The sequence below is a fragment of the Cicer arietinum genome, chromosome 6 (assembly GCF_000331145.2).
Source record: "Cicer arietinum cultivar CDC Frontier isolate Library 1 chromosome 6, Cicar.CDCFrontier_v2.0, whole genome shotgun sequence".
Lineage (NCBI taxonomy): Eukaryota > Viridiplantae > Streptophyta > Magnoliopsida > Fabales > Fabaceae > Cicer > Cicer arietinum.
The window spans coordinates 68,060,062-68,071,606 of NC_021165.2; the positions used below are offsets into that span (position 1 = coordinate 68,060,062).

Consider the following 11,545-nt stretch of genomic DNA (forward strand, 5'->3'; position numbering starts at 1 on the left):
TTGTTGAGATGGAAAAACGCTTTGTAAAAAGTGATAAGGCTGAAACAAGTTCTTTGCTTCAGAATTTAATTTCCATGAAGTATCAAGGCAAGGGAAATATAAGAGAGCACATTATGATGATGTCCAACATTGCTTCTAAGCTTAAAGGTCTAAAGCTTGAGTTGTCAGATGACTTACTCATTCATTTAGTATTGCTGTCTCTTCCTTCGCAATTCAGTCAGTTTAAGGTGACTTATAATTGTCAAAAGGAGAAATGGACTCTTAATGAGCTCATTTCATTATGTGTGCAAGAAGAGGACAGGCTGAAGCAAGATAGGACTGAAAGTGCTCACTTTACTAGCATCTCTAAAGACAAGGGCAAAAGGAAAAGAATTGAGGAGCCCAAGAACAAAGCTGCTGCTAAGGGTCCAGAACAAAAGAAGCAGACTAAGGATAACAACTGCTTCTTCTGCAGGAGTTCTGGACACGTGAAGAAGGATTGTGCCAAATATCACGCTTGGCGTGTTAAGAAAGGTATGATTCTGTCTTTGGTCTGTTCTGAGGTTAATTTAGCTTCAGTACCTAGAAACACTTGGTGGTTAGACTCTGGTGCAACTACTAACATCAGTGTTTCAATGCAGGGTTGCCTGAACTTCCGAAAGCCTAGTGATACTGAAAGATGGATCTATGTAGGAGATGGGAAGAAGGTAGAAGTTGAAGCCATAGGAAAATTTAGATTATTATTAAGTTCCGGTCATTATTTGGATTTAAAAGACACTTTTGTTGTACCGTCATTTAGACGGAATTTGATCTCTATTTCTTATTTGGACAAATCAGGATATTATTGTTCATTCGGGAATAAAGAATTTACTTTGTCTTTAAATTCGAATGTTGTTGGAACCGGTTTACTTTCTGGTTATGATAATCTTTATTTGTTGGAAACTGTGGCTAACTATAATGAAACCTTGAATGTGGAATCACGTGGTACTAAGCGGAAAATTGACAATTTCAATTCAGGGGTGCTTTGGCACAAGCGTCTAGGTCACATCTCTAAAAATAGAGTTGAACGACTTGTGTCAGATGGAATTTTAGATTCCATTGACTTCACAGACTTTAACGTTTGTGTAGCATGCATTAAAGGAAAACAGACTAAAGATAAGAAATTAGGCGCATATAGAGCTACAGACGTCTTAGAATTGATACATACGGACATCTGTGGGCCATTTCCAACTCCTTCTTGGAATGGTCAACAATATTTTATATCATTCATAGACGATTATTCTAGATATGCCTACCTTTACCTAATTCACGAAAAGTCCCAATCAATAGACGTGTTCAAATCCTTTAAGGCAGAAGTTGAGAATCAACTTAATAAAAGAATTAAAAAGGTCAAATCTGATCGTGGTGGTGAATACTACGGCAGATATGACGGTTCAGGTGAACAACGTCCGGGACCATTTGCCAAATACCTAGAGGAATGTGGAATCGTCCCACAATACACTATGCCGGGGTCACCCAGCATGAATGGTGTAGCTGAAAGACGAAACAGGACTCTTAAGGATATGGTAAGGAGTATGATTTGTCATTCCACCTTGCCAGAGTCACTCTGGGGAGAGGCATTAAAAACAGCAGCATACATTCTTAATAGAGTACCAACTAAGGCAGCGGCTAAAACACCTTATGAGCTTTGGATTGGGCGTAAGCCTAGTCTGAAGCACCTTCATGTTTGGGGATGTCCAGCTGAGGCAAGGCCTTATAGGCCGAATGAAAAGAAATTTGAACCCCGAACAATTAGCAGCTATTTTATAGGGTACTCAGAAAAATCAAGGGGCTATAAATTTTATGATCCTAATTTGAGAACAATTTTTGAGACGGGAACGGCAACGTTCTTTGAGGATATTGAGTTTGGGGGGAAGATTAAGGTTAAAGATTTTGTCTTTGAGGAAGAATCGGTAACAATTCCAGAACTGATTCTTCCACCAATTGACTTTCCCATTATTGAACAAACTCAAGATGATCTGGTTGTTCAGGAAGAACAAAATCCAGATCAAATTCAAGATCCTCAAGAACAAGTGCCTCAAGAGCCAGCTCCATTGCGGAGATCCACTAGAGAAAGGAAAAATGCTATTTCGGATGATTATGTAGTATTTATCAATGAGGTAGAGGAAAATGTTGGCATGACGGAAGACGACCCAGTCAACTTTCATCAAGCCATGCAAGATTCTCGTTCAGATAAGTGGATCGAAGCAATGAATGAGGAGTACAAGTCTATGCAAGACAATTCAGTTTGGGAACTTATCCCATTACCTGAAGGAAAGAAACCCATTGGTTGCAAATGGATTTTTAAAACCAAGCGGGATTCCAATGGTAATGTGGAGAGATATAAGGCACGTCTTGTAGCTAAGGGTTATACTCAAAAGGAAGGGATTGATTATAAAGAGACTTTCTCTCCGGTTTCATCGAAGGACTCTTTAAGAATAATCATGGCTCTTGTTGCTCACTTTAATTTGGAGCTTCATCAAATGGATGTAAAAACAGCTTTTCTCAATGGCGACATTGATGAGACGATCTATATGGTGCAGCCAGAAAACTTTGTGTTGGGAGACCCAAAGAATATGGTGTGCAAACTAAGAAAATCCATTTATGGGCTAAAACAAGCTTCTCGTCAATGGTACCATAAATTTCATCAAGTAATTCTCTCATTTGGTTTTGAGATGAATACAGTTGATGATTGTGTGTATCATAAGTTCAGTGGGAGCAGACATATTTTCCTGGTCTTGTATGTTGATGACATACTGCTTGCCACTAACGATATAGGCATGTTGCACGAAACTAAGAAATTTCTATCAAAGCATTTTGAGATGAAAGATCTTGGTGACGCCTCTTTTGTATTAGGAATTCAGATACACCGAGACAGATCTCGAGGTATTCTTGGATTGTCACAAAAGAGCTATATCGATAAGGTTCTCAAAAGGTTTGGGTTACAGGATTGCAAACCAGGGGACACCCCAGTTGCTAAGGGAGACAAGTTTAGTCTCAAACAGTGCCCTAAGGGAAGTTTGGAAATTCAAGAAATGCAAAAGATCCCTTATGCTTCAGCTGTAGGGAGTCTTATGTATGCCCAAGTATGTACGCGTCCAGACATAGCGTTCATAGTAGGGATTTTAGGCAGATATTTAAGCAATCCAGGTCTTGACCATTGGAAAGCAGCCAAGAGGGTCATGAGATATTTGAAGAGAACAAGAAACTACATGCTCACATATAGGAGGTCAGACCAGTTAGAGATCACTGGGTACTCTGACTCGGATTTTGCGGGATGCCAAGACAGCTTAAGATCAACTTCAGGCTATGTCTTTCTGTTAGCTGGTGGAGCAGTTTCTTGGCGTAGTGCCAAGCAAGGTCTTACTGCTTCATCAACCATGGCAGCAGAATTCGTAGCAATTCATGAGGCATCTGACCAGGGCATTTGGCTGAGAAATTTTGTCACGGGGCTGCAAATAGTTGAAGGGATTGAAAGACCACTCAAGTTGTATTGTGACAATAGATCAGCAGTCCTGTATTCTAACAATAATAGGAGCTCAACCAAGTCAAAGCACATTGACATTAAGTTCCTAGTTGTTAAAGAGAAGGTACAAAGTGGACAGATATCCATAGAACACTTAAGGACAAACTCCATGATTGCGGATCCACTCACTAAAGGTCTACCACCCAAGGTCTTTCATGAGCATACTGCTCACATGGGTGTGCTACAGTTTGAGGAATCTTGATTTTAGTGGGAGTTTCGTCCATTATGTAATTCATGTTCTATGTTTAATTGTAAAGTACAAATACATTGTATTTGGACTTTCTGATCAGAAATAAAGTTTAAAGTATTCAGTTTTTGGTTACTTTGTACATTTAAGTTATGGTATGATCTCATTCGATAAAGTAGGACCAGTTGAAAATTGACATGCATTGACCAACTTCATGTAATTTTCATGCTACACTTTTCATAATGGGTCTATGTCATTTAGTTGTGTCAGTACGGGTGATCATTGATGGGTTTAGTTATGCTTATTATGACGAAAGCCTCTTTGGTTCCATGTGCTGATATGATTAATGGACGGGACAATTTGGATTATACTCAAGGTAATTATAATGACATTTTTGACGTCATAAAGTCTAACACACTCCTAAGGATACATGTGTGACTAGTGGGAGATTGTAAGATTTATGGGTCACATATGTAATTAATTAATAAAGTGTGTTAGTGTCATTATATAATTAGCCAATAAACTAGGGGTCAAATAATATATAATAGTTTATGGCTAAAGAGCATAATAGTTATGAAAATTAATAGTGTAGATACCAGGCAGTTTCTAATTTAATGAGGGGCTGAATTGGAAATACTGCAATTTGGGATATAACTAATAATAGTTATATATAGGGGTAATGGTCCCCAATGCAAACACAACAAGACTGTTCAGTATCACAAACCCTAAAGGAGAAAACTCTCTGGTTCTCTCTATCCCCATCAAGAGAGCAAGGTCTTCAGGGTATTTTGCTGAGGAAGATCACCCAACCCATTGGCTCTATCATCATCATCGCAGGATTTCATCAAGAGGCAATTCCCACAGGTACGCTTCCACCTTTGGCTATTCATCATGTAATTGACATGGATTGTTGAGCACAACGTTATTAGGGTTTTCCCACAGTGAATAGATTTGTTGTGTATTTAGATACAAAAGGAGAGAATAAAAGCATATGCACACAAAGCAAAAGAAGGTTGAGATTTAGTTAAGTATGAAGCTGTTTTTGAAGTTCCAGATGATTTTGGGGAAATTGGTCCAGTCGTGGTTGAGAATGAACACCATAAGGAGATGTTTCTTGAAACCATCGTGGTGGAGGAACCTATTTATTTTGACTGTTACTCTTAGATTCACTTAAAGTTTGATAGTCCTACGAAGAGGATCTTTTTCACAAAAGTAAAAAAAGTTATAAAAATATATTGATTGATTATGATTTATGAATAATATAATAGAGAAATTAATGCGATGTTTGTTTTATTGATGTAGTGTTACAAACCGTCAGAGATACCAAGTGGTTTAAGAAGAGTAAGAGAAAAAGAGTTGGAAAATTTATGAGGTAACGGAGAAGGAGAAAGGAAGAGATTTGAAAGAGTATATGATTATGATATTTATAATGACATTGGTGATCCTGATAATAGCTTGTTATGGTGTTACTGCAGCAAAGTGTTTGATATAAATACTTAGTGTAAACTCAGTTACTTGCACCGCAAGTAATAACACAATTTGGTCTTTTAATCCTTTCTTGTCAAAACCGTTTCTGGTGATAGGGCACATGTCCTTCATTTTGAGACCCCAGAGACAATGAACAGTGAGTCATTAATTATCATTCTTTTTTTGTTTTATTAGATTCAATTGTATTGTGTCACATCAATTTCTGTTTTGTTTGGTTTGCAGGGGATAGGTTTTTTTGGGAGAAAATAGTTAAGTCGGTAAGTCATCATATAGAAAAGAGTAATAATTGTAAAAAATAAAAATATTCTCAATACTTAAATGTATAAAAAATGATAAAATTGTATCACATTATTCAATATTTTAAAAACAAACAAACACGACAAGATACATAAAATATATGTCAGGCCAATGGCCCAACAACTAAATTATAAAAACAATACTTCAATAATAGAACAAATAATAGTAAAATAATATCATGTTAATAAGTTGAGTTTGCATGTTTGCAATTTCAAAATACAAAATATGCTACTAAAACCAAATATATTTGAATTTAAATGAATTGTTTAAGTTAAATGGCGAAACTTAATTTAGGAATGGGATAGCCAAGGCTACAATTATTATACGTTGGTATATTTATATATTTAACTACCATAATAATATATACTATTTCAATATTAAATATAAGCAAAAATAAAATAAAAAAAGTTAATGTATTTGATTTAAAATTTGAATTAAATACATTAATTTTATTTAATCTACTTTTTCTTATATTTAAGATCATAAATAGTATTTAGCTATTTCAAACAAGTCTATTTATCAAAACTTAATAAATTATTACTTGATTCATAAATTTATTTGTCTTGTTTGACAGTTTCAATCTCTTCAACAATTATAAAAATTGTCAAGACAAGACTTCAAAATTAAATAGATGATTAATTTTTTGCAAGTAACTTAATTGTTACTCTGAAAACGAGATTGATAGTCTAATAAATAATACATATAAATTATGGATGAATTAACCCTTTAAAGTATCGTCAAGCTATTTTTTCTAAATAGCTTATGTCAGATTTATTTGCTTTGTATTATTTTAATTTACATTTTATACAAATAAAATTATTGTGATTTTTTTTTGTTTATTAGTTAAGTTTAATATATTTTTTCTAAAATTATCTTCCATTTTTTTCTTGTTATATTTTACTTCCTCATAAATTTAATGCTAACTTCACAACTGTTCAAGTTGGACTCAAAGTTAAATGAATTGAGTTAAAATACAAATTATATTAATTTGGATAATTGATTTTTTTATGCTGATTCGTACTTGTCAAACTCTTAATATTTATTATTTTATAATGTTAAAGTCTATTATAAATTCAATGTATCTTGTTGAGGTTAGATTATACTGAAATTGTAAAACAATATTTCAGCAAAAACAAAAAACAAAAAAAAATCTATTCACATATTAAATCGGGTTTGAATGACGTTGGTTTGTCATATATTTTCTCAAAGTTGACATATTTTGAGCTAATTCAAAATCTAACTGTATACAATTTTTTTAGATGCATGCTCTTCTAGTTCCACAATTCTCAGCATTTTACTAGATGTTAAGATTTAGTAGTGAAAAAATTAATTTCGATAAAAGAAAATGAGATTGATGATTTATCTAAAATTCTAATCTAAATAGTATTTTTTTCTTTTTGCATATTTTTAAGTAAACATTAGGGTGATTACCGACCACCATTTTCTAACTCAAATGTCAATCAAGCCCAAAATTTAATAGACAATTTTCTAGCCCAAAATAAATCGGTTTTTTAAATTGAGTTAGCCGAAAATCTAGCAAAGAGAATTTTGTTTTTGTTGACAGGAATGGCCATTGAGGAGTAAGCTTGACCCAAATATATATGGTCCAGCAGAATCAGCAATCACCTCAAAAATTATCAACCAAGTGATTGGAGGCACACTTTTGTTGGGTTTTGGACTCCCTTCCTATATGGAGAAAGGCCCAATATGTGCAAGCCCATGTGTCTTACTTAATCAAGTGGAGAGAGGTCAGATTAGTGGGAGAGAGAGAGCTGAATTCAGAGAATGAGGCAAAGAGAAAAGTGAGAGAGGAAGAGCAAAACCCATTTTCGCATAAAACAGAGCAGCTGCACTAGTTCGCGATTTCTCCTTCGTTCACCGTCAGATCGGGCTGAAATTTAGACAGCAGGTTCGGGACTCATGGCACTTCAATCTGACCGGTTGGATCGTCGATCAGAGGTGGGAGAAATTGAGCTCGGACAGTAGCAGTTTTTCCTGGGTTTTCTGTTGAACTTTGTTCTCAATTTCTTGCTTGTTTTCTCATTGTTTTGGCTGATTGTTGTGCTGGTTACCTTTTGTGCCATATTTGAAACTCTTTTGTACCCATATTTTGATCATAGTGGAGCTCTATTATTGGCTTGGTCCCGTGGTTGTTTACTTCTCACATTGAGAAGGTTTTTCCACGTTAAAAATTATTGTGTCCTTTGTGGTAGTGATTTTAGTTAATGTGATTAGTTGTTGTTGCTCCTCACAGATCTTGCAAGTTTGAGAAATTGATTATCCGCTGCATATTGCTATGTTAGAGTTGTTATTGTTATTTGTTGTTGAATTTCCCATCAGAGTGGCATCAGAGCTCTTTGGTTAAGGGGCTGTTTGACTTGTTTGAATGATGGAGGCAAATACAAATAGAATTATTTGTTTGAATGACACTAATTATCACTTATGGAAGGAAAAAATGAAGGATTTGTTATTTGTGAATAATTTGCATCTTCATATGTTTGCTAGTGAGAAGCCAGAATCCAAGACTGATGAGGATTAGAGTTTTGAGTGTGATTATCATGCAAGGAACCTGAGTTTGGCTACAAGCTGTATGATCCAGTTGAGAAGAAAGCTGTTAGAAGCCGTGATGTAAAATTCTGGCTTCTCACTAGCAATCAGCAAATTCTTCACAAATAACAGATCCTTCATTTTTTCCTTCCATAAGTGATAATTAGTGTCATTCAAACAAATCATTCTATTTGTATTTGCCTTCATCATTCAAACAAGTCAAACAACCCCTTAACCAAAGAGCTCTGATGCCACTCTGATGGGAAATTCAACAACAAATAACAATAACAACTCTAACAGAGCAATATGCAGCGGATAATCAATTTCTCAAGAATCTGTGAGGAGCAACAACAAATAATCGCAGCAACTAAAATCACTACCACAAAGGACACAATAATTTTTAACTGGAAAAATTCTCAATGTGAGGAGTAAACAACCACGGGACCAAGGCAGTAATAGAGCTCCACTATGATCAAAATATGGGTACAAGAGTTTCAAATATGGCACAAATTTGTGCTCAGTAACCAGTCAAAAATAACCAGCACAACAATCAACCAAAACAATGAGAAAACAAGCGTGAAATTGAGAACAAAGTTCAGCAGAAAAACCAGGAAGAAATGCTACTGTCCGAGGTCAATTTCTCCCACCTCAGACCTCTGATCGATGATCCAACCGGTCAGATTGAAGTGCCATGAGTCACGAACCTGCTGTCTAAATTTCAGCCCGATCTGACAGTGAACGAAGGAGAAATCGCGAATCTAGTGCAGCTGCTCTGTTTTATGCGAAAATGGGTTTTGCTCTTCCTCTCTCACTTTTCTCTTTGTCTCACTCTCTGAATTCAGCTCTCTCTCTCCCACTAATCTGACCTCTCTCCACTTGGTTAAGTGAGACACACGGGCTTGCACATATTGTGTCATATTTGAAACTCTCTTGTACCCATATTTTGATCATAGTGAAACTCTATTACTGGCTTGGTCCCGTGGTTGTTTACTTCTCACATTGAGAAGGTTTTTCCACGTTAAAAATTATTGTGTCATTTGTGGTAGTGATTTTAATTGTTGTGATTATTTGTTGTTGCTCCTCACAGATTCTTGCAAGTTTGGGAAATTGATTATGCGCTGCATATTGTTCTGTTAGAGTTGTTATTGTTATTTGTTGTTGAATTTCCCATCAACTTTCTGTACAATAGGTTTAAATCATTTAATTTATTTATTCAATGATGTGATATACAATTATATTACTTATAATTTAATTTCATTATCTTGGATTCTAACACAAATATTTTTACTAGTGTTTTTTTAAGGGGCACCTACCCCATATTACATTTTTGATTCATGTTATAATTTTAGATGAAAATGTATGGTCTTGTAGGCAATTGAACAAAAGAAGCTATTCATGCTAGATTACCATGACATACTTTTACCTTTTGTTAGCAAAGTACGGAAATTGAAGGGAAAAACATTACTTTCTAACTCCAGATGAGACACTGAGACCACTTGCCACTGAGCTTACTAGACCACCAATGGATGGAAAAGCTCAATGGAAGCAAGTTTTTGCACCTTCTTGGCACTCAACTAGTGTTTGGCTTTGGAGGATAGCAAAGGCTCATGTTCTTGCACATGATTCAGGTTATCATCAGCTTGTTAGTGATTGATAAGTAACATAAATAATACGTATGATGTTGGACATTTTAACATTAAACGACACTGGAGGAGCCTATTGTTGCAGGTCATATTTAACATTAAATTTTTGTTTTGTGTGGTAGGTTGAGAACACATTGTGTGACAGAGCCATATGTTATTGCAACTAATAGGCAACTTAGTGTGATGCATCCTATATACAAATTGCTACTCCCTCATTTTCGTTACACAGTGGAGGTTAATGCTCTTGCACGTGAAGCTCTTATCAACGCTGGAGGCACAATTGAGAGCTCATTTTGACCTGGAAAGTATTCTATGGAGGTTTGCTCTGCTGCCTATGATCTCGAATGGCGGTTTGACACACAGTCTACCCGCAGACCTTATTCAAAGGTAGTCAAGTAACTCGACGCATGTGTGCACACACATTGAGTAATATAGGAGCGAACCTTCATCATTAGATTTAATCATGAATGATCAAAATTAATATAATGAATAAACGCGCGCACAAACACATACATATTGTTGAGTATGGTTCATATCATTTATAAATTGGCACATGCTCGATCATAGCAGAATCACAATATTTAAACTAAGCTTTGTACTATGTAACTCCAATTCATTACACAATAGAAAATTACAGTAACCTCTTTTGTTGTCGGAGATTTAGGCACAATAACCTCTCTTACATTAGAACCGAATTTTCTATTTCTAACAAACTTATTTATAATCCTTATATGATAGGGGTATGGCTGTGGAAGATCCATTTGCTCCACATGGACTAAGGCTAACAATTCAAGACTATCCCTTTGCAAATGATGGACTCCTCCTATGGGACACTATAAAACTCTGGGTAACTGATTATGTCAACCATTATTGTAGAGTCAGATCAAGAGCTGCAAGCATGGTGGACCGAGATTTGGACGCACGGCCATGCCGACAAAAAAGATGAACCATGGTGGCCAATTCTTAAAACTCCAAACACCTCATTGGAATACTCAATACAATCATATGGGTAACTTCTGGTCACCATGCCGCTGTGAACTTTGGACAATATGCTTATGGTGGTTATTTCCCAAATAGGCCAACTTTTACTAGAACTAAAATGCCAAATGAGGACCCTACAGATGAAGAGTGGAAAAAATTCATTGCAAAACCAGAAAGGGCACTTCTAAAGCGCTTTCCTTCACAACTTCAAGCAACTAGGGTGATGGCTGTGTTGGATATATTGTCAACTCATTCACCTGATGAGGAATACATAGGTGAGAAAATGGAACCATCATGGGCTGAAGATCCTGTCATATATGCTGCCTTTGAAAGATTTAGGGATAGGTTGAAGAAACATGAACAGTTGATTGATGAAAGGAATGAGAATCCAAAGTTGAAGAACAGAAATGGAGCTGGCATTGTCCCTTATGAGCTTTTGAAGCCTTTCTCAAAACCAGGTGTGACAGGAATGGGGGTTCCTTGTAGTATATCTATTTAAAATTGACAAATTGATGTTATGCATGTATCAGTCTCATGTTACCTGTTTTCGACACATGTTATAGTGTTGAATTTATGTTTATTTGCTAGATGCTTGGTTTTCTTAACCATTAGATTGTGAGTTCAAACCCTGATCATGTGTATGAAAAAATATATATTGGAAGAATTCAACCCCTTAAATGAACGTCAGTTATCTCGTCAAATTAGTCTCACAGTTGCACGCAGACATACCTTGGTAGGCTTTAAATTAAACATGACACACAGTCACACATACTGAATTTTCATATACATGTATCCTTTTATGTTTTCTATTTTCTACTCCCTAATCTCAATGTAGTATGTAATAGATAACTCAAAACA

At 35.7% G+C, this 11,545-nt stretch overlaps 1 pseudogene; it reads left to right on the top strand.

Moving 5' to 3' along the window:
- The first annotated feature begins 9,834 nt into the window (after positions 1–9,834).
- On the top strand, positions 9,835–11,446 carry LOC101505703 (linoleate 13S-lipoxygenase 2-1, chloroplastic-like; annotated as a pseudogene).
- The last annotated feature ends 99 nt before the right edge of the window (positions 11,447–11,545 follow it).